General features: G+C 42.5%; 1 long non-coding RNA gene across 1 annotated transcript; it reads right to left on the bottom strand.

Moving 5' to 3' along the window:
- Positions 1–5,612: 5,612 nt before the first annotated feature.
- LOC100936359 (uncharacterized) lies at positions 5,613–23,249 on the bottom strand. Its single transcript, XR_150890.4, has 5 exons — positions 23,028–23,249; positions 16,645–16,708; positions 13,265–13,489; positions 9,503–9,681; positions 5,613–6,750 (listed from the first exon to the last, which is right to left on the bottom strand). It is a non-coding gene; the product is annotated as an uncharacterized LOC100936359 (long non-coding RNA).
- Between the last annotated feature and the right edge of the window lie 630 nt (positions 23,250–23,879).

Raw genomic sequence — 23,879 nt, 5'->3', positions numbered from 1 at the left:
CACTGGTGATTATTCACAATCTCCCGTAAGAAATCTCTAACAGGAAACAAGTGCCATCCTGAAAAATGGGACGGTGTATCTGGAACAGCTGCCCAGGTGTTCGGAGCATCTTAGGGTCCAGCCTGGTCCTTGTGTCTTGGTGCACTGTCCCCACTGTCCTTGCGGTGGACACGGAGTTGGATGACTTCCCAGGCAGGCAACCTTGTGGAGGGGCAGTCTGAAGTTCCTTAACAGCAGGGAAGAAAAAGCGGGACCTCCAAGGTGGGGATGGGGGATTCTGACATTCCAGTGGTCATACACACACACACACACACAACTCAGAAACACCCTGGTCACCGTGAGACGATCTCCAAGCTGTAAGGGTTCCCAGAAAGGACCCTTGGAGAACCATGAGAGAGCTGAGGGGAACTGGGCACGGGCTGTCAGGAGTGGGGACAGGCAGGAAAATGGCTCGGGCTGGACTCCCGCAGGCCGATGCAGGCTCACATATGCAGCCCGCGGGATGTCGTGCTTTCCAGGCGCAGGAGGCGTGGCAGGGGCCGGAGCGTCTGTCGGGCGAGGCAGCATCCCCTGGGGCAGTACCTGAGCTCCTCGGTCGCGGGCAGGAGGCGCAGGCGGCGGGGTCGGCCTGGGAGTCGGCTTGAGTCTCAGGGAGAGCGCCGGGAGGCCGGCATGGCACGGCGCTGCGGCCTCGGAGGGGGCAGCCAGGCAGGCGTCGAGAGGACACGAACTCGAGGCCTCCAGCGGCGCAGAGGAGAGGGAGTAGGCGCCGGGCTGGGCACGCCAAGGTGCTCTAAGTTCCCGCCTGCCCCTTCCTCCTCCTGCGGCTTCTTGTGTCTTGCATGGGCAGATCTGGACTGGGTTCGACTTCTTGCGCCGTTATTTCATCCTCGTATCACCTTAGGCAACCTACTCTGCCTCTCATCCTCCATTTCCTCATCTGTAAAACAGAGCGGGAAGTATTTCTTACTCCATAGTGGTATTGTCAGAGGCGTTTGAACCAGAGCCACTCCATCTTGAATAGAGGAGGCTGGGCGAAATAAGGCTGACACCTACCGGGCTGCATTCCCGGGAGGTTAGCCATTCTAAGTCACAGGATGAGACAGGAGGTCAGCACAGGATACAGGTCATAAAGACTTTGCTGATAAAACTGGTTGACAAACAAGCCAGTTAAAACCCACCAAAACCAAGGTGGCAATGGGAGTGACCTCTGGTCGTCCTCACTGCTGCACTCCCACCAGTGCCATGACAGTTTACAAATGCCATGGCAAAGTCAGGAAGTTACCCTATATGGTCTAAAAAAGGGAGGCAGAATAACGGTCCCCCCACCGTTTAGCATAAAATCAATAAATAACCATAAAAATGGGCAACCAGCAGCCCTAAGGGCTGCTCTGCCGATGGAGTAGCCATTCTTTTATTCCTCTACTTTCTTAATAAACTTGCTTTCACTTTACTGTATGGACTTACCCTGAATTCTTTCTTGTATGAGATTCAAGAACCCTCTCTTGGGGTCTGGATCTGGACCCCTTTCCAGTAACGGTGTGAGGATACAATGAATGGACGTAAAGCAATTTTGCCCCACACCTGGCACACCATAACTGTTCAGTACATTGTAGCTAGTGTTTTATTAGCTCAAACTCTTTAATTTTTGTAGAAACGGGGATCTCACTTTGTTACCCAGGCTGGTCTCGAACTCCTGGTCTCAGAGAATTCTCCCACCTCAGCCTCCCAAAGTGCTAGGATTACAGACAAGAACCACTGTGCCCGGCCTAGGTGAAACTCATAACACACCCAACCCATGAGGATCCGAGGGACCTGTGTGCAAGAACTGGATTAAGATTTTCTCTCTAGACCAGTGACGTCCAATAGAAATACAATGTAAACCATGTATGTATTTCTTTAATTTTCTAAAGCCACATTAAAAGTGTAAAAACAATTGGATGAATTGAATTAGTGGAATTATAGGTGTTAACCATGTCAATTTGTTTCAAGCGTGAGATAGTGACAGGGTTGTAGTGCTTATACTTAGATTGAGTGCTAGAAATGTTGGTAATGAGGAATCCAGCGAAGATACTGCCGATTGTTAGGTGTTTAATTGATTTTAGTAATGTTTTCTTTAAGCAACTATATCCAAAATATCACTTCAACATGTGACATTAGCCACATTTCAAGAGCTTCAGTCTCCCCTGTGCTACACAGCACAGCTCTAGATATCTCTTCCCTAAGATCTCTGTGATACAGACAAGAGACAGGGAAATACGGGGTAGAAGAGAATGGTTCCCCAGCAAAGGCCCTACCCTTAAGCCTGGAGACTCTCAGCCCTAAGTAGGAACAGGCATTTCTGTTTTTGTGCACCAAAAGTTACCTTTTGGCCCACGATGCTCCCCAGTCCTGTACCCATAGAAACCCCAAACCCCGGGCTCCAGAAGCAGACCAGCCAACAAGGAGATGGGGAGACGAGCAGACGAATGGCATGGCAGAGAAAAAGAAGAGGAGGAACATCTGAATGCCAAGAGCTCAGCTGGGAGTGGTCAGAGAGGAGTTCGACTGCTGAATGGCCAAACTCCAGGAGACAATCATCTTCCCACTCCATCCCCCTTCCACCTCCCCATCCATCCTACTGAGAGCCACCTCCACCACTCAATAAAACCCTACATTCATCCTTCAAGCCTGTGTGTGACCAGATTCTTCCGGGTTGCTGGGCAAGAGCTCGGGATATAGAAAGCTGTCACCCCGGCCTTTTGCCCTTGCAAAAAGGCAGAGGGTCCATTGAGCTGGTTAACACTTAAGCTGTCCACGGACAGCAAGGCTGAAAGAGCATTGTAACACCGGGAGCACAGGCACCCACCCCTAGACGCTACCACAGGGCCAGAGCCCAAAGCACTTCCCCTGGCTCCTGCACCTGCCTGTCTGCATGCTGCCATTCCTGTCAGGGGTTTGAGCAGTGGCAGTAACCAAACAGGCGAGCCACAACCCTGCTGCACATCCTGCAGGTGGATCAGAGAACTCTCCCATTTCATATGAATGCCCAGCTCCTTTCCACCATTTGGATCTCAACTCAAATGTCACCACCACCTTTGACCACTTATCTAAAGTAGGTTCCCCTTCTCCAGGAGCTGTGGCTCCTTCCTGTAGTCCCAGCTACTAGAGGTCTTGAGCCCAAGAATTTGAGACCAGGCTGGGGATATAGTGAGACCCCTATCTCTAAAACAGAAAGAAGAAAAAAATAGCTGCTGTTGCCCCTGCCCACTTCATGCCCACATACATGTACATTCACCTGGCTTCACCCTGTTTTACTTTCTACACACCATATATCACCACGTGAAATTCTATTGCTTATTGTTTCCCTCTCCTCATTAGACCCTAAGTTCTCAGGCTGCAGAGTTAGATCCTCAGCACCCAGCACAGTATGTGGCACATTATAGGCACTTATTTAATATTTGCATGAACTAATGAACGAACAAATGAATACATTACTAGATGTGGGAGTCCTTGTTGGAGGAAACAAGTTTGATGTAATATTGTCCTAGTTTCTAAAAATGAAACCTCCAAACAATGGAAAAAGCAGCTTCATTTTCTATTTATGTCAATACTGCCCCAGTAACAGTTAAAATCAATGTATCAGGAAGTATGGTTTGCTTTCTGTTTGTGCTTCTGAGTCAGGAAAGTAAGTAGTTTTGCCTTCCGATAAGTGAACAAAATTAGAAGAATTGATATTTGCATGTTTTCTGGGATATGAAATTCTCAAGTCCTTATTAAAAAAGGTAATTTGAAAAAGTTGGGATAGGTTTTCCTCAACCCTTCAAATGAAACTTTCGGTTGACACTAGAGCTTTATTGCTGGCAATGACAAGGCATTTGTTTACTAAAAGTAACATTGTTTCATATTTATCTTGCCAAAAATAGATGCTACCTACTCTATAGACAGAACTACTCAATTTTGACCAAGAAGATATCTCAGTATTGTGGGAATAATATTAAATTTGAACAGTACAAAGGTCGCATAATACAGGGATATGAAAAGAGTCTTCTATACATTTGATGATTAATCAGGCAATAACAAGTGACTCAACTGCTACCTTTATGTCTAAGTTTATAAACTTGACTCTCCCAACTGTGGTTTCATAAGTGTCAGATGTTCTTCAACAGCCATTTACTTACTTTATGGATTGTCTGAATTGTATGCTAACTCAAAGATTTAAGATTTTAAAAAATTACCAATAGTTTTTAAAATAAAATTTAATACATAAAAATATTAAAATGAGCCCAAATGGTAAAGAGCCAACTTATTATATATGTGTTGACTCTTATTAAAAAGCAAGGGGATAGATGGCCTAGCATAAGGTATCTATATATTCTGTGTTGAGGTCATTGAACAATAGGGTATTCTTGATAAATAAACATTTGGGCTATGGGTCAATAACAATAGTTAATACCTATTTCTGGGTAAACAACACAACTAAGGCAATAAGTGTGTTTGTGATACCAGTTCAAATGAATTTGTTTGATGTTATAAAATGGTTACTAAAATAGTGGTTGCCAAGACTGGGTTCACAGTACAATTACCTGGGGAGCTTTATAAGACAGCTGATTGCCAGGCTCTGTCCTCAGAGATTCTAATTCAGGCAACCTGTTAGGGCTTTGGAACCTGTAGTTAGAAAAGCTCTCTTGGTTACTCCAATGATCAGCCAGTTCAGGGAACCCTTGCAGCAAAATTGTCCAAGTGTTACTAGAAGTAGATTCACCAGGATGCCAAAGAGGCTCAATTTTCAGGGCCTTTCACTTGCATGGATCTCTTCCAAAGCACTGTATCTAATTTTATATTTGTAATTTTGTATTCCTTTTCTTTTCTTTTTTTTTTTTTTTTGAGATGGAGTCTCGCTCTGTCACCCAGGCTGGAGTGCAGTGGCACGATCTCGGCTCACTGCGAGCTCAGCCTCCCGGATTCACGCCATTCTCCTGCCTCAGCCTCCCGAGGAGCTGGGACTACAAGCACCCTCCACCACGCCCAGCTAATTTTTTTGTATTTTTACTAGAGACGGGGTTTCACCCTGTTTTGCCAGGATGGTCTCGATCTCCTGACCTTGTGATCCACCCACCTTGGCCTCCCAAAGTGCTGGGATTACAGGCGTGAGCCACTGCGCCCAGCCTTGCATTCCTTTTCTTAAAGAGGGCCCCCTAATTGTAAAGAGCTCAGTCCCCACAAAACCTGAATCTGCTCCTGGCCATAAAGTATACTGTAGTCAGAAGACTGTAACTCCCAGGCAAATCTGGCCCTCTGCCGGCTTTTGTACAGCCCACACGCTAAGAATAGTTTTTACATTTTTAAGTGGTTAAAAAAAAAGAAGAGTAATACTTTATGACACATGAAAATTACTTGACATTCAAATTTCAGCATTCATAAATAAAGTTATATTGGCTCACAGCCATGCTCACTCATTTATGTATTGTCTATAGCTGCTTTAGTGCTACAATGGCAGAGCTGAGTAGTTGCAATAGAGATTGTATGGCCTGAAAAGCTTAAAATATTTACTATCTAGGTCTTAACAGAAAAAGTTTGTAGACCCCTGACCCATACCATGAAATAATAACATCGTAGAAATGACAGAAAATTGATTTGAAGGGGGTTGCTTTATTTAACGTGAAAAGCATGATAGAGGAACTGTTTAAGATAAACAACTTATAAATACTCCCAATTGTACAAGTAAAAGATTGATTCTATGAAAATCTACAAGTGATTAAATTTAGACATGAATATCAAAGACTTTATAGAGTCATAGCATCTTATCAAAGATCATTTAGCAGAAGTTATGCTTGGTCTGTAGGTTAGAAGCAATGATTAGTGAGACAGATTGGTTTGTGGGATGACTCAGGATAGGATGATTATCAGTAAAAACCTTCCCAGGTAAAAATAACAAGAAAAAGAATAGAGGATAGTTGCAAAAGATTTATGGAATTAGATTAACCACTAAGCATGAAATAGTACTGCTCTGGGTTGTGAAAAAGTATAGTAAAATGTTGCTAAAGTTATATTTCGAAGTGTAGCTCCCAGAGATGAAACCAGTTAAAGCAATTCTACAAACAAAGCTAAAAACATTTTAACAATAATGATGGGGTGTATTGGGCAAGAACTGTGACAGATCATCGAATTCTGGCAGCAAAGCACATTAAAAATATTGATTTAGCTGTCTCTCTTGATAGAAGTATGACAGAAAGTTAGGCAGAGCTGTGAAAGTCACTCTGAAGGTCTGGGACCTCAGAGAGGCAGCCAGGAGCAAAGTCCATCGAAAGACAGTCAGTGTAGCACTGGGGTTGGTGGGAATGCTAACTGGTCATGTTCTGTAGCAGATTTCTCAATCAGGCAAACAGTAGGAGGAACATTATATCCAAAAGACAAATCGACTAGGAAGTTTGGCCAGTGAACATATTATTAGGATTGGGAGGTCAATGATGAAGGCAGAAGCTCTTAGTCAGTTCACTCTGCAGCTCTCATCATAGGATTGTACAAAAGAGAAGAAATGATCTTCCTTAATTGACTCAGGGCCAGGTACTTTGAAGATCCAAGTAGTCTGCTACTCCAGCTTCTGCTGGAATCTTGGCTGTTTGGAGGCAATTTGTTCTGTGTCTTTTGGAGAAATCCCCTGTGTTCCAAAGAACACCTGGGAATAATATCTCAACTGTAGTTCAACTTTTCCATTTTCACAAGAGAAGGGACTTGAGAGCTGGACGGTAAGAGAGTCGTTGAGTCCATCTGAAGGATGGCAGATAGAAGGGAAAGAGGAAGGAAAGCATCATTTTGAAGCATCTACTATGAACTAGGCACTCTGCATATGTTACTTCATTATCTTCACATCTCCTCAATGTAATCATTATTGATTCCACTTAACATCTGGGGAAACAGGGAGCATAAGTTTGACGCTCACACTCATCCAGCCTCTGACTGAACTAGTGAACTACTGAACTACTGAATTCATGAATGTGAATGCTGAAATGTGAACACACGTCTCTCTGGCTGCCTGGCCCCAAGTCCTTACTCCTTTCAACTTACCTGGTTGCTCCGGGCAGGCTCTCCAAGCAGACAAAGCAGCAGGAAGGAAAATATGGCATCATAAATATGTTTTTCCACTTTCAGGGACCACCAAGACATTTCTTAAATTTATTGGAGTTATAGAAACAAAACTAAATACCCTTCATTAATGAATAATACTATCTGTAAGGTGGAAGGTCACATTACCTATCGCAGTCTTCCTTAAAGTGTCAAATTCGGAATCTAGGAAATGTCCTGTATTAGGTCCCTTTGAGACTTTACACAATTTACCCCAAACTCGCTGTAAAAAATGGTCTCTTTATATGTAGAGTTAAAGTTTTGCCAACTACAGGTTGCCAGGACAGGCAAGCAGCCCTCCTGGCCCCTAGTTTCAGCTATGACTAGTTTCTTTTTCACCACCGTCCAATTAGAAATGAGGTCATAGTTATAAGTCTTCTCTTCCCTGAGGGTTTTTTGTTTTGTTTTTGTTTTTTATGCAGGCCATTATAGTAACGAGTCACATGGTCTTCCCTTAGGTGATGGTCAGTGGTTAAAAACAGCCAGTAGATCTTCAGAGGAATTATTACAAGTTTTTTTAAAAATCATTTAAAGATCATACACTACCATTTTGAAGTTCCCTAGTAAATTATTTGATCAATGTACCTTCTATTTCCTCCAAAACTGTGACCTCACATTTTTCAGAGCTTAAAATAGTCACTTTTTAATGCCTTAATCACAAACCACTCAGAAGAGGCTATAAGAAGAAAATACCATCAAGCAATGCTGCCTTAAATAATTCTGTTTACTCTAAATTTAGTAGATTTCTTTTGTAAACCTAGGCCTAATCTCAGATTAAACAAAACAAATGGTAGCTAAATAGATGGCCTCTTCAAATCTGTTTGCTTTACCACAGACAAACAAGCCAAGGCCTTCCTAATTTGCAGTTCAGAAAGCTCTCTTCCCAATCTAGAAGAGGGAAAAAGAAGACCAAGCACCAATCTAAACAGACATTCCATAATTATAGGATTTTAGGTTTGGAGTCACTTCACTTAATCTTTGCATGACCCAGAATTCAACTCAGAAGATTAAAAGAACAGCATTTTCAGTTCTATTCATGAAAATTAAGGACTTGGCTGGAGTTAATAAAGCTGAGAAAAAAGTATAATCTGTTAGTCAAAGTAACACAATCCTTACTGCAATGCAAAGTGGAAAAAAATGTAGTTGTATGTTATTTCCACTACAATAAGTAATACATTTGTTTACATATTTGGAAAAGAGGACATAATATTCCGAAGGTGAATTATTCTATGTGAGAGAACCATATTAAGATTCCACTGTTGGAGCAACCCCAGAAGCTTATCAGGTCTAAATAAAAGATTGATGATGATTCTGAGTTTAAAATGTAATGTCTAAGCTACCTGCTAAATTTTACATTACAAGAACGTTGACTGTACTGTAAATCAATAAAATTAATTATGCTCTCTTATGGAATGGATGTTATAAGATAAAAATTATTTACATATTACCATGCCTTTTCAGGGTGTGCTGTTTACTTCTTTAACTCACTATCATTTGTCAAAATTTTCATTTTGAAGGATTTAATGGATAATATTTAATACACGGTACGTTAAAAATGCTATTCTGCTAAAATACATTTTTTCTATAAATTACACAAAGACATGACCATTTCTACCTATAAACATGGATTTACAAAAACAAAACAATCTAATAATCTGATATACCCAAATTTAAGGAAATAATTTCCAACTTTTAATTATGTTGAAACTGATCCTTTTTCTGTTAACAGGAAATTCAAGGCAGCTATTATGTGCTATGAATAAATGATCAATACAATAATCATAGTTATGAGATCTGTAAGTAAATTGTTAGCATCTGTTTATCCAACACCTTAGTTACTGTGTAAGTCTTTTCCCAAAGCCAGGCTACCAATTCACAGGGGCTTTATCTTTGTCTAAGCCCATCTCTCAAGTGAATTAAAGGCTTGTGAGAGAAGGCAAATGACCTTTTACGGGTTTGGAATATACTGTGAGGTTAAGACTGAGAAATGCCACTCCAAGGCAAGAGTTGGCAGTGTGTGTTTTCCCCTGCACTCTGTCACCAGTGTTCCCATTAATCTCATTCCCCAGCCTCCAGCAGGGGAAAAAAGCCCATCTTACTAAATAATGCAAATGTAAATATTGTACACGTATGTATCTAAATTATGTTTTCATGAAATTATGAGATCATTTAGGCAGTTCAGACACTTGGAGTTTTGCTCTTTTTGCCCAGGCTGGAGTGCAATGGCACAGTCTCGGCTCACTGCAACCTCTGCCTCCTGGGTTCAAGCGATTCTCCTGCCTAGGCCTCCCAAGTAGCTGGCATTACAGGCGCCCACCACCATGCTCGGCTAGGTTTGTATTTTTAGTAGAGACAGGGTTTCACCATATTGGACAGGCTGGTCCTTGGTGATCCTGACCTCAGGTGATCTGCTGGCCTCGGCCTCCCAAAGTGCTGGGATTACAGGCGTGAGCCATCACGCTCGGCCAGTACTTTGTTTTCTTAATATGAATGGGGATATACTTGAATCATTCAGGAAAACCCCATGTATCTTATTCCTAAGTCTATTGGATTAATGTCATATGTACATCAGGCTAGCTAGAAAAAAGGACATTTTAAAGGGCATTAATCATTTATATTCAAGGGTAAGATATTAAGAGCAATATAAATTAATTTCTGAAATCAAGAATTTACTCAGAAAATGTTTTCTAGTTTTTCATCAGCTAACAATCATGATTATTTTGTTCAAAATTTTTTCTAGTTTCAAACTTACGCTCCCCCCCACTGCCCCTGGGTCGCTTAACATCATTCTGTTCTTTATAAAATCTTATATTTGGAAAAACACAAAATATACGCAATACTCATTTAAAATTTTGAGGGATTTAAACAATTACAAAAGATACAAGCACTTGCCGGTCAAACATTGCATAGGTGACAAAGAAAAATATTTTTTTTCTTTTTTTTTGAGACGGAGTTTCACTCTTGTTGCCCAGGCTGGAGTGCAATGGTGCGATCTCAGCTCACTGCAACCACCGCCTCCCAGGTTCAGGCGATTCTCCTGCCTCAGCCTCCCAAGTAGCTGGGATTACAGGAGCCTGCCACCACACCCAGCTAATTTTTGTATGTTTTAATAGAGACAGAGTTTCTCCGTGTTAGTCAGGCTGGTCTCGAACTCCCGACTTCAGGTGATCCACCCGCCTCCACCTTCCAAAATGCTGGGATTACAGGCGTGAGCCACCGTGCCCTGCCAGAAAAATATATTAATGTCTCCTTCATTCCTTCCAACTCATCCTCCGCAGAAACCTAATGTTAACATTTTGTGTCCGGAATTGGTGGGTTCTTGGTCTCACTGACTTCAACAATGAAGCCGCGGACCCTCGCGGTGAGCGTTACAGCTCTTAAGGTGGCGCGTCTGGAGTTTGTTCCTTCTGATGTTCGGATGTGTTCGGAGTTTCTTTCTTCTGGTGGGTTTGTAGTCTCGCTGGCTCAGGAGTGAAGCTGCAGACCTTCACCGTGAGTGTTACAACTCTTAAGACAGCGCGTTTGGAGTTGTTCGTTCCTCCCGGTGGGCTCGTGGTCTCGCTGGGTTCAGGAGTGCAGCTGCAGATCTTCGTGGTGAGTGTTACACCTCATAAAAGCAGCATGGACCCGAAAAGTGAGCAGTAGCAAGATTTATTGCAAAGAGCAAACAACAAGGCTTCCACAGTGTGGAACGGGACCCCAGCGGGTTGCCGATGCTGGCTCGGGCAGCCTGCTTTTATTCTCTTATCTGGCCCCACCCACATCCTGCTGATTGGTAGAGCCGAGTGGCCTGTTTTGACAGGGCACTGATTGGTGCGTTTACAATCCCTGAGCTAGACACAAAGGTTCTCCACATCCCCATCAGATTAGTTAGATACAGAGTTTCCACACACAGGTTCTCCAAGGCCCCACCAGAGCAGCTAGATACAGTGTCCATTGGTGCATTCACAAACCTTGAGCTAAACACAGGGTGCTGATTGGTGTGTTTACAAACCTTGAGCTAGATACAGAGTGCCGATTGGTGTATTTACAATCCCTGAGCTAGACATAAAGGTTCTCCAAGGCCCCACCAGAGCAGCTAGATACAGAGTGTCAATTGGTGCACTCACAAACCTTGAGCTAAACACAGGGTGCTGATTGGTGTGTTTACAAACCTTGAGCTAGATAGAGTGCCGATTGGTGTGCTTACAATCCCTGAGCTAGACATAAAGGTTCTCCAAGGCCCCACCAGAGCAGGTAGTACAGAGTGTCAATTGGTGCACTCACAAACCTTGAGTTAAACACAGGGTGCTGATTGGTGTGTTTACAAACCTTGAGCTAGATACAGAGTGCCAATTGGTGTGTTTACAATCCCTGAGCTGGATATAAAGACTCTCCACGTCCTCACCAGACTTAGGAGCCCAGCTGGCTTCACCTAGCGGATCCCGCACCGGGGGTGCAGGTGGAGCTGCCTGTCAGTCCCGCGCAGTGCGCTCACACTCCTCAGCCCTTGGGTGGTCGATGGGACTGGGTGCCAGTGGACCAGGGGGCGGCACTCGTCGCTGAGGCTCGGACTGCACAGGAACCCACGGAGGCGGGGGAAGGCTCAGGCATGGCGGGCTGTAGTCCCCAGGCCTGCCCCGAGGGAAGGCAGCTAAGGCCCGGCGACAAATCGAGCGCAGCGCCGGTGGGCTGGCACTGCTGGGGGACCCAGTACACACTCCGCAGCCGCTGGCCCGGGTGCTAAGTCCCTCATTGCCGGGGGCCGGCAGGGCCGGCCGGCTGCTCCGAGTGCGGGCCCGCCAAGCTCACGCCCACCCAGACCTCCAGCTGGCCCGCAAGCGCCGCACACAACCCCTGTTCCCGCTCGCGCCTCTCCCTCCACACCTCCCTGCAAGCTGAGGGACTGGGCTCCGGCCTTGGCCAGCCCAGAAAGGGGCTCCCACAGTGCAGCGGTGGGCTGAAGGGCTCCTCAAGTGCCGCCAAAGTGGTAGCCCGGGCAGAGGAGGCGCCGAGAGCGAGCGAGGGCTGTGAGGACTGCCAGCACGCTGTCACCTCTCAATTTCAGTGTACATCCTCCACCCCAAACAAATATTTACACATGCATTTATCCAAGCATAATGTATAATTGTAAAAGTTCTTTTTTATAAAGTCAGAATAAAAATCAGAATAAAAATAAAAATTCACGTTATTCTATGTATTAATCAGGACTATTTTGGTTGTAAGTAATGGAAACACAAAATAGTTTAAGTAAAAAAAGTATTTAAGTATTATTGGTTTATGTAACTGAGAAGGCTTCAAGAATAGCTGGATCTAGGGACTTAAATCAGCAGTTAGCCTTGGTTGTCTTAGCTCTGTTTTTCTCTACGTTGGTTCATTCTTGGGCAAAACTTTTCTTGTAGTGGCAGGATGGGTGTTTTCGATATTGGACATATCATATACAAAATACAAAATACTATGTTTAACAATTTTAGAGAAATATCAAACAACCTTGAAAATATAGGCAGGAAATGAGAAATTATCTTAAAATGTCAAAGAGATTTAAAGAACCAATTAAATGAAGAATTAAATAAGAATGAAAAATAAGAATGATGAAATTTGAAAATCAATAGAAGATTTCCATTTCTGACAATATGGCAACCAAGATATTTTGGACCATTCTCCCACTGCAAATAACGAAAAAAGGGGCTAAATCAGAAAAAAAAAACAACAGCTGGATGCAGTGGCTCACGCCTATAAACACAGCACTTTGAGAGGCCAAGGCAGGTGGATCACCTGAGGTCAGGAGTTTGAGACCAGCCTGGCCAACGTGATGAAACCCTGTCTCTACTAAAAATACAAAAAGTAGCCTGACATGGTTGTGGGCACCTGTAATCCCAGCTACTCGGGAGGCTGAGGCAAGAGAATCACTTGAACCCGGGAGGCGGAGGCTGCAGTGAGCTGAGATTGTGACACTGCCCTCCAGCCTGGGTGACAGAGCAAGACTCCATCTCAAAAAAAAAGAAAAAAAGAAAAGAAAACAACAATATCAAAAATAAAAACAAAACTAGAGGCATCAAAGAGCTAACAAGATAGTAAGAAATAACCAAGCCAAAATCTAAGAGCAAGTAGAAACGCAGAAATAAGCATAGTGATAAAGCCAGTATTATTTATTCAAGAGAATTTCTAAATGTACTCTTACCTTGTGTGGTGATTCTGCCTCATATCCTCGCTGTCTTGATGACCCTATGAACAAAGCCACAACCCCAAATGATTGTCCCTGTGCCCTGGGGATACTCAGCAAGTGAACTAGTCTGGACAAGGGCCAATTGGGAGCACACCTTCCTGAGCATCTCAGAATCAGATATGGTCCTTGACAGTCTAGAACACAGACGGCTGGACTCGCACAAGGGTGGGTTTGTGAATCCTTAGGTGACAATATTGAAGTAGGATTGGGTGGGGTATGGAGAGCACACAACAATTAGAAAGGGTAAGGCAATCTGTCATTCTTCCTACCTGCCTTATCCACAACAAAGAGGGAGATGGAGCGGGCATGATGCTCACCCTCAGCTCCCGGAGAAGCCAGGCTACTAAGCTTAGGTCAGCCCTGCAGTCCTCTCTGTTACTGAAGTCACCACCTGCCTATTTCCTGCTACCACCTCCTTGCCAGTGGATGCACTGAGCTAAGTTCAACTGTGCACACACCCTGCCCCAACAATCTTTAATCACTCAGTGCACTGAAAACACTTATTGCCCATACTCTTACATCAGTTAGGGCAGTTGTCCCAACCTTTTTGGCACCAGGGACTGGTTTCATAGAAGACAATTTTTCCATGGACAGGATAAGGGTGGGGGATGGTTTGGGGATGATTCAAGCACATCACATTTATTGTGCACTTTATTCCTATTATTATTACATCGTAATATATAATGAAATAGTTATACAACTCACCATAATGTAGAATCAGTGGGAACCCTGAACTTGTTTTCCTGCAACTAGACGGTCCCGTCTGTGGGTGATGGGAGACAGTGACAGATCATCAGGCATTGATTATCATAAGGAGCACACAACCTAGATCCTTCACATTCACAGTTCACAATAGGGTTCCCACTCCTATGAGAATGTAACGCCACCGCTGATCTGAAGGAAGCAGAGCTCAGGCGGTGATGTGAGCGATGGGGAGTGGCTATAAATACAGATGAAGCCTCCCCTGCTTGCCAGCCCACTGCTCACCTCCCGCTGTGTGGCCTGGGAGCTGAGGACCCCTGAGTTAGGGAGCTTCTGTCTTCAAGTTACAGAAAGCTCAGCTCAAATGGACTTAGATAATAAAAGGGGACATTGTGGCTAATAGTTCTACTGAGGGTTCTCAGTTTACGCACTAAAAGTTGATTCTGACTGATTTAGGAAATGACAAATTTGTTGAAAGGATATTAGGTAGCCCAAAGGCTCAATAGGAAGAACCACTTCCAAAATTAGGTCCTAGTACCAGTCTGGTAAAGGCGGTGCTGCTGGTGGTCCTACATTCTCTCTTTGAAGGCAGGATACCAACTGCTACTCCTGAAACTGTTGCCATAGGCACTACTGCTGCCACTACAGCTGCCCCCACCAGTGAATTCTCCACTGCCTTGGTGACTTCATTTCTCCAGCTTGGGATTCACAGGTCGGTCTGATGGCCAAATAGAGAAGGAATGCCTGTGCCTTAGCTGTGAAGCTGGCTGGGGCTGTGACTATATGGTCCTAGCTGTTTCTACAGTGGAAGGCATCTCTGCCCCTCAGTGGAATGCATGTGGTGGGATATCCCCAAACCTAGGAAGGTGTTCAGATAAGGTCTTTGCTCATGTGGCATTTACAGTCTTACAGTGAGGGAGACAGACAATAAGCAAGTAAACCAATTAAAAAGATGATAATTTCAGGTAGTGATTAGCATTATGAAGACTATAAGGACCTCCACAAATTCCAACCCTGATGTTGCCTCAGAAGCAAGAGAGGAATGTACTGATCTGCAAGTCGATGTAAATCTAGGTAAAAACCATAAGAAACCCCTGGGCGGAGAGAAAGGGTGGCTGTGACCTGCTGTAGGTAAACCATAGGCTGAGCAGAGAAAGTCATTGTTAGGACATGGTGCAGGCAGAGCTGCAGGCTGTTTCCTCTCTCCAACCACTGTCCTTGGCAGATAATCGCCTGGCCTGGCACCACCTTAAGACAAAATATCTGCTACACGGAGGTGATGGGATAATATCAGGGCAGTGTCACAGCCGGGCCAGGGTGAGGAACAGATAACAATGGGAGCATCTGGACCCTGAGCAATTCTACCTCCCGTCAAAAGGAGGTTACTTACAGAGGAGTTGTTTATGCAATTTGGGAGCTGACTGTATCCAGAGCAGGGATGAATGCACACTACAGGATACCAAGGATCAGTTAGAAGCAATGAACCAAGTGTACATACATATATAACAGATACAGATGGGTCTTTAGAACACACTGGTGAATACAAAACATAATAACTAGAGCAAGGTCTATTGCACAATACTATTTGTGAAACATATAATATACCAAATAATAACTTACATTTGACAATATTACATTTTTAGACAAGGATATATACGTAATGCCTTATAGTGAATGAATATGTGAAAGGAGAGGTAATGGAAATGGAAACCAGGGATGAATGGGGAAAATATCCATGAAAGAAATGTAATAATATTATACCATGAACTGAAGTATGTGATTGACTTGATACTTTTCACATGAGGCATAAAAATTAAAGAAACGATGGAGGAGTAGGAGGGAATTTATTAGCTGGTGTTTGGGCTGCAGGTGGAGTGATCAACATTAAATAGGGTGGTCAGAGAAGGATTCTCTGAAGAGGTGACATCTAGGCTAAAGTCTGAGCAGTGTGGCCAGTCATGTGATGGTTGGGGGATGCGCACTCCAGGCAGAAGGAATAGCATATGCTAAGACCCTGTAACAGAAACATGACACCATTGAGGAACAAGGAAAAAGACAGGTGTGGTTGGAGCACAGCGAGCACGTCGAAGTTGACGTTTAGTTTTAAAAGATGATCTGGCAAAGCCTTTCCTCATTGCTAAGTCTGTACATACAGTTTGGAGTAATCAGTTTCACAGAATTGGTAATTGCTAGGGAGAAGTGCAGTCCTCTCTGATCTTATGATGACCTGGCTTGACAGGGAAGTGAAGTGTGAGCACCAGGCAATCAGACAGTGGCAGAAGCAAATTTGCTGTTACAGGTGCGGAAGGAGCCGATTGTCACCACTGGGAAGACAGAAATTTTACTAGATACAGGCCTGCCATGCTGAGTCCCCCATGCTGAAGGCTGGACAGCCCTTGTGAAGGACTGGTTTGGCAGGGCTTTTGACACTAGCTGTCTTCACTGTGGTCCTGCTTACAGCTTGTGCCCTCAACATTTCCTGGGCAACAGCTCCTAACTAGGACCACTTTCCACATCTATGCCCTCTGGTGCTTCGACTCTGGTCTCCTTCTGTCCTGTTTCCATACCTTGCTAGAAACTCGACATTTTTTTGTTTCCTCCAAAAGAGCACTTTGTGTATCAAAAATACAAACCTTAGGTTTTCACTCCATCCTGCAGTGTTGACCTCTTATCTCCCTGACAAGTGCTGAACTGCTCCTTTTGCAAAAGAAAACAAAAAACAATAATAAGCTGTTTTCCATGAACAGAAAATCTTTGAGGACAGGGACCTACTCTACCTTGACTTCCATCTAACCTTGTGCCTAGAAAAATTGTTGGGCCCAAGGTAGGTGCTCCATAAAATGGGTTGAATGAGTTCACACACACACACACACACACACACACACACACACACACCCCACATTCTTAAAATGATGAAAAAATCACATCCTGTTTTCTATTGCAAAAGTTCCAACTAGAATTCATCTTTCCCAAGATAACTAGCATTAATACAGCTTTGCTCAACACCAATTATTGCTCACAAAGAATTAGTTTTCCTCACTGGCACTATTATGGGTCATAATAATAATGTTTATTGAGCACTGGGGATCAGATACTATCTCATTTAAAACCTATAATAACCCTATGACTTATGTACTATCCCATCTTTATTAAAAGAGGAGAAAAACTGAAGCTTAAAGAGACTTGGTAACTTCTATGTGATGGCTAGAGCTGGGCTTTTCATCCCAGGTCAGCCTGACTCCAGAAGTCTTAGCCGACCTTCTGAAACTCAAGCCAATTTTATATAATGAAATATATTAAAGTTATATCTGAAAAAACCACTACTCTTCTGAATATTACTTTTTCTTTTGTAGACTAACCATTGGCATCCATATATTTAAGCATTTCTTAAGGAGCTCAACTTTTTCACAATATTGTACATTTAAAATATAATGTGTATGAGACAGCTAGCAAATGAGCAGCAGAGAAAGAATGGAAGTGAAATCTATTCTTTGCACTGAGTCTGTGTTTGCTTTAATTCTAGTTTCCGGTTTTGAAAGTACTTTTTTGTCTATTTTTTCTTCTTTTTCTTTGTTCTGATAGTTTAATTACTTATTTTGTGATCATAAAACAATGAGCATTGTGACAATTTTACTGCAGTAAACATTCTTTGTCTGAGTCTAGTTTTCCTAGAAGTTATAGTCTGAGGCAAAATTTACATTCTAAAGCTTCACTAGAGGGATGCAAACCCAAGGGAGCAGGAGTGAACGGGGGCAGGCCAATGGGACAGGAAGGCAGGAAAGTAAAGAGAAGATGTCTTTTTATTGAGCTGGCCTTGCTTCATAGAAAGCACTATTGGTTGCTCTGTCACCTGGAAGTTTCCAGAGAGGCCCACATGGAAACATTTCTCAGAAGAATCCTTTGGGAGAGAAGAAGAGCAAGAATTTATCCGTGGGTTATTGCCTATCATCTGCCTCTCAGTAGTTAAAATTTGCTTCACTGGGGCTGGGCGCGGTGGCCGACGCCTGTAATCCCAGCACTTTGGGAGGCCAAGGTGGGCAGATCACTTGAGGCCAGGAGTTGGAGACCAGCCTGGCCAACACAGCGAAACTCCATCTCTACTAAAAATACAAAAATTAGCTGGGCGTGAGGGCGGCGCCTGTAACCCCAGCTACTTGGGATGCTGAGGCACAAGAAACTGAACCTGGGAGGCAGAGGTTGCAGTGAGCCAAGATCCTGCCTCTGCGCTCCAGCCTAGGTGACAGAGTGAGATTCCGTCTCAAAAAACAAAAACAAAAACAAAATTTTTTTTTGTTTCACTGGGTCTTAGCTTCTAGCATTGTTTCCTGTCCTCTTGAATGAGTCTCAAAACACAAGGTGAGTCAGTGAGCATGCACAAGCCAGGGACATTTCCTTTCTGCCTGCAGCCTGGCGTCTCGAGGCCCTATCAAGCCAGTGTGCCCCCAGTGGTCCTGTTGTGTCTTGCACCTGGTGACAAGGAGGGCCCAGGGTAGGAGGGAAGAGGCCGGCGGTGTGAGGCATGAGGTAGTGTGATCCTGAGCTGTGCCATGGAAGACCTGGACACCTGGAGCAGCGGGCAGTAGGCCCAGCTGGCTAAGCAGAAGGAACACGACAACAGCATGGTTTCTGCAGTGAGAGAGTTCCAAGAGCTTCTCCACAACAAAGACCAAAACCACCTCTCTGCACTCAAAAGAAGGTGATCTTTTTGGAGGGTCATTAGTAGCATTGAGCAGAAAACCATAGCTGAGGATCAATAACCTCAAACTGTCAGAACATTTTCATAACATGTCTCCTGGTGCACACGCAGATTTTTCTTTGGTGAATATCTGTAAGTACAGTCTCTATAAGTGAACACTTCTAAATAGTAGCTTTAAATGGTTGTTTGTCACTAAGTTTGGTTCTTTTCTTTTCTTATAAATATGTCTAGAACTCATCTATTGGTCCATACATTCATCCTGGGGTAAAGTACCATTGAGTATCCCTATCACAATTGCCTCATTGTTGAACTAGTAATAGACATCTCAGCAAACTCACAGGGAAACTAAAAGGAAGAATTAAATGCTTTGAGGTATTTTAAACTTGGAGAGGCTATTTAAATCCACGTTACTTTTAAACCCAAAATTTCCCATTGTTTCCAGGAGAGGGCACAAATTCATCTTATGGTTATTCTTAGTGCTTTTCACCACCTTTCTTGACTTTACCCTACGTGTACACATGCACACACCCTCACATAAACATGCACACCCTACCTCTTATTTTATAAAATGACTGGCTATCTATTAATCAGCTTATGCAGCCATTTCAGAACCTATGCAAGGCAGCTTTGAACAGACTCTTCACTCTGCTTCAAGATCTGGAATGTCAACTGGGGCTTCATGAGGTTCCCACGTAGAGCTGGGCCCACTAGTGTTAAATACATATGGCTTTAATTTACAGTCCAGTCCCTATATCATTGTTTCCAATTGCCGATGGCATTGGTAAACCAACAGTAGTAATAGAAGTAGCCTCAGGCAATAAGGAGACACATTTTCTATAGAGAATTTTAAAACAATAATTAAATGGACTAAAAGCTGATTTGCTTTTACTATATTCACACATTGGCAATACTACACAATGGTCAAATGCTCTCCCCCTTCCCGCTAAATCTTTTGTTGGTCTGCAGTCTAAAAAATTTCTGTGGTTATTATTCAATTTTGTAATAAATAAAATCAGCAACGTTATTGCTTATCTCTTAAGAAACACATTTTCTCCTTTAGTAATAACTCCTATGTGGGAGTTAACTCAGAGAAGATTTGACATAAATGGACTTATCTACACACTCTTGTTTGAGAGTTAAGTTCCAGATGGTTCAGAATCATTCATATTTGTGCTTGCTTTGGATACACTTCATGCTCCAACCCATGTGGGGCTATCTGCTTCTGCATTTAAACACTAGATCTGGAATAAGCAATGGCAGTAGAGCGATTGTGACAGAACTTGGGCTACCTCAATTCTCTCTCATTCAATTTAGTGCTCTCATGAAAACTCACTTGGAGTTTTTATTTATAATTAAAATTTAAAATAATAATGCAGCGTAAACCACAAGGTGTAATTTTTTTTTGGCAACTGCAAGTTTATTTCACACGTGCAATATTTCACACCTTTGAATAATATCTTTAAAAATTGAAATTGATGTCTTTTTTATTGTTCTTTTTCTTAGGTAATTACTATTGCACTGTAATGTTATTCATTTTTATGGCAGTCTAGTATGTAGGTATGTGTATTTTCTTTTTTGTTTGAAAAACATTAATGTAATTAAAAGTATTAGTCCACTACTTTCCCCTTTTTTGATACTATAAAATGTATTTTATTATTTTATTTTTCATTTTTATTGGAATGATTACATATACGAAGTTCAATAAAATAAAAATCTCACCATGTTTCTTTTCAGTCCATTTTTCTTTTTATTCATTTCATTGTTATTACCAAAAATAATGCTGTATGGAGTAGTGGGGTGTTAAAAAATGATCTGCTCGATAACACCAGTCACACAAGGCACACCCTGCTTCCTTGCAGATCCTCAGGAGAGCTGCCCTGTCTGAGAACACTGCCCCCTGCTGCTCAGTGTGAATTCACCCATGAGGCTTATAAACAGAGAATTAACCCTCACTCTACCTTAAACTTACTCTTTTATTCAGAGAGATGTATCTAACTACAGTGTCAACTTTGTCTTGGTTCACACAGATCCCCAGGAACAGAGTGAGCAATCAACACATTTTTGTTGAATGAAAGAAGGAATGTGATGTTACTTTGCACATATTGGAGAGTGCATGCACATGTGTTAATATGTTTGAGTATTGTGTGCAAGTGTGGGTGTTCACAGCACAAAATAGGCTTGTCGAGAGTGAACATCATATATTTTACTTTTCTTGCACCCACCTACCCCCCGCCCCCAACCACTTCCCAGCCGTGCCAGAGACAATACAGTTGCAGACTAACAAATTGACTTAGAAGGTCAGGACTCAAAAGGCTACTCCAAAAATATTAAAAATGGCCAAGAAGTTAAAATCCAATCAAATAAAATCCCATTTTTTAATTCTTTTATTAGCACACTAGTTTTTTGTATGGGGGAGGAGAGGTTACTCATTAGAAAATAAAATTCTCAACTTATAGCAAGATACTATAACTGATACTAATCTTTGCCAACTGTTAATAATTTCTTTCTCATTCTTGTAACTGATGCCCAGAAATGCATCTAATATATAATTCCAAAACATTTTAATTACCATTATATTTAAAGTAAGAAAGGAGGGGGAAATGTAGCTTTTAAAGACTCTGAGCAGCTCACCTAAGATGGTCTTTCAAAGATAAGTGATATAAAACACTAAAGAGCCTAAAGCTTACATAGTCCAGCCTTGGTGTATAAATAAAGGAGGCAGAGCCCAGAGAGTATAGACTTGTTCAGAGTCTCACAGTGTGAGGGTATAGCCAGGACCAGAAGCCTGCAATCCCTACTTCCGCCACAGTCTCTCATCCTACACAGCACAGCTTCCAATGTAGAAGAAAATGACTCTGTCTTTGTTTGTTGTATCAGATTGTTTAAAGTATTTAAGATATATGCTTTAGATATCATTACACTGGCAGATAACAATATACAGAGTAATAAGAATTTGAAGATAACTTTGAGAATCACTTACTATAACACATACATTAACAAGAGAGAATGAATATTTACTAAGTATCTACCACGTCCATGGCACATGGCTATTCCCTATAGAGACTACTGAATGAATAAATGATAGCATGAACTTACGTAACACTTGCCATAAGCCAGGTTGGTGTAAGTGCTTTACATTCATTAAGACATTTAATCTTCACAACAACTCTGTGAATATCTGTTGTTATCACCATCCCCAGTTTACAGATAAGGAAATTGAGGCACAGAGAACTTCACCAAGATCAGGCAGCCAGCAAACAGAACTTTACTACTTTGGTCATCTGACTCCATGGGCTATGCAAACTATGATCTACCTCCCATCTTAAGGAACAGAAACATAGGAAAAGGTGAATGGTAATGCAGATTCAAATAACAGTTAATGACAACTATAATGGACAAAAGGCAATATCCAAGAGGCAAGTGAATAGTATAAGTCAGAACTCTTTGAGTGCAAGCACCAGAAACTAAATTTAAAATCTCTTAAGTTATCTCAAAAGCTATTTATTTGCTGGCAATAGTAGAAGGCCTTATGGGTTGAATTTTGTCCCCCCACAATTCATGTGTTGAAGTCCTAACTCCCAGAACCTCCAAATATAACCATATTTGGCATAGGGCCTTTAAAGAGCTAATCAGGGTAAATTGAGGTCATTCGGATGGATCCCAATCTAATCTAATTGGCGTCCCTGTAAGAAAGTGAGATTAGGACAAAGACACACACAGAGGCAAGGCCAAGTGAAGGCGCAGAGAGGAGGCCTACGTGCAAGCAAGAAGAGAGTTTCCAGAGTGAAACCAACCCCCATGACACCTGGATCTCAGATTTCTAGTCTCCAAAGTCACAAGGAATTAAATTCCCATTTTTAGCCACCCAGTCTGTAATACTTTGTTAATGCAGCCTGAGCAGAATAAAATAGAAGAATACTGGGTATTTCATAGAATTAAAGAGTTACAGGAAACAGTCGGAGCCAGGAATCTCAAGGACTAGAACAAGGACCTCAACACCTGCAGGATACACACACTATCCTCCCACACTTCCAGCTTCAGAATTTAAAAATGCCAAGGATGGCCTCAATTGATCCAGTTCAGGTCGCGTTCCCAATCCTAAGCCAATCATTTAATTCTCCTAGTTCAGTGAGGCATCTCTCCCATCCTTCGCTGGTCTGTGTCCCCAGATCCTCTTGTGGTTGAGTTTCCCAAGAGAGTAAACCTGGTTTCTGCCAGGACAGGAGAGAGGCTGCTGAGAGATGAGGAAGGAATCCAGAGGTCTGACTACTTTCTCCAAAGACTTTCCATAAACCTTCTGTTTTCAGCTCCGCCTCTTACCTTTTCTTTCAGAAGAATCTGGTGCCTCCAATTCTGGGGCCTTTCGGGGTGCTGTGCCATGAACTAGCTTCCTTCTTAAGCTCCCCATCTGCTGATATTGCAGTTTCATCCCCTGTCCATGTCCATCTCCAAAAATGAGATGACATGGACTTTTCACCTATTCTTTCTGTCTTGTGGACTTGGGCCTTTTTGGCTTCTTTGCTGTCATTTTAGTAGCATTTTGAAAGAGATAAAAGAAAAACACAGGTTTTTAAACTGCAATGTTTAACCAGAAGTCTATTTTGGGGATTTTCAAATAATCCTCTGTGAAGGTGCCACAGTGGCTTCCTTCTGGCTTGGGAAGGTGGCAGTAGCACAGAGGACAGACAGGAGAGCAGACTAGGAAAAGGGTAGGTAGGCTCTGGCCTCTGCCCCTGCATCAAGCAGAAAATCTTGCTTTTTATCTTTTATACATTGGCCTTCTAAGATTTCATTTGAAGAAAGAGACTTTAACTAAAAACAGAAAATCTTAAAACCACTGTGCAATACCAGCCTGCCTCCTACATATTTTAAAGAGCTTAAATTATGGTGTACATACATGTATTCTGGGTTTTTTTTTTTCATTAGATTGTGTTATGTTTCCATATGTTTCCACAGAATATGTTTCCATATTTCTGTGGCTTTTTCATCATCAGTTTCTTAACCTAGTGCCTGGCACATGATAGGCCCTTAGTAAATACTGATTGATTGAATGAATGAATTATATTTAACAGCTGCTTCTAATTTATTTGTAATTATAGAGAATAAGCTGTTCCATTCATTCATTTATTCACCCAACACATATTTATTCAATACCTATTATATGTCAGGCAT

The sequence above is a fragment of the Pongo abelii genome, chromosome 2, assembly GCF_028885655.2.
Source record: "Pongo abelii isolate AG06213 chromosome 2, NHGRI_mPonAbe1-v2.0_pri, whole genome shotgun sequence".
NCBI lineage: Eukaryota > Metazoa > Chordata > Mammalia > Primates > Hominidae > Pongo > Pongo abelii.
This window is presented reverse-complemented; position numbering and strand designations above follow the sequence as displayed.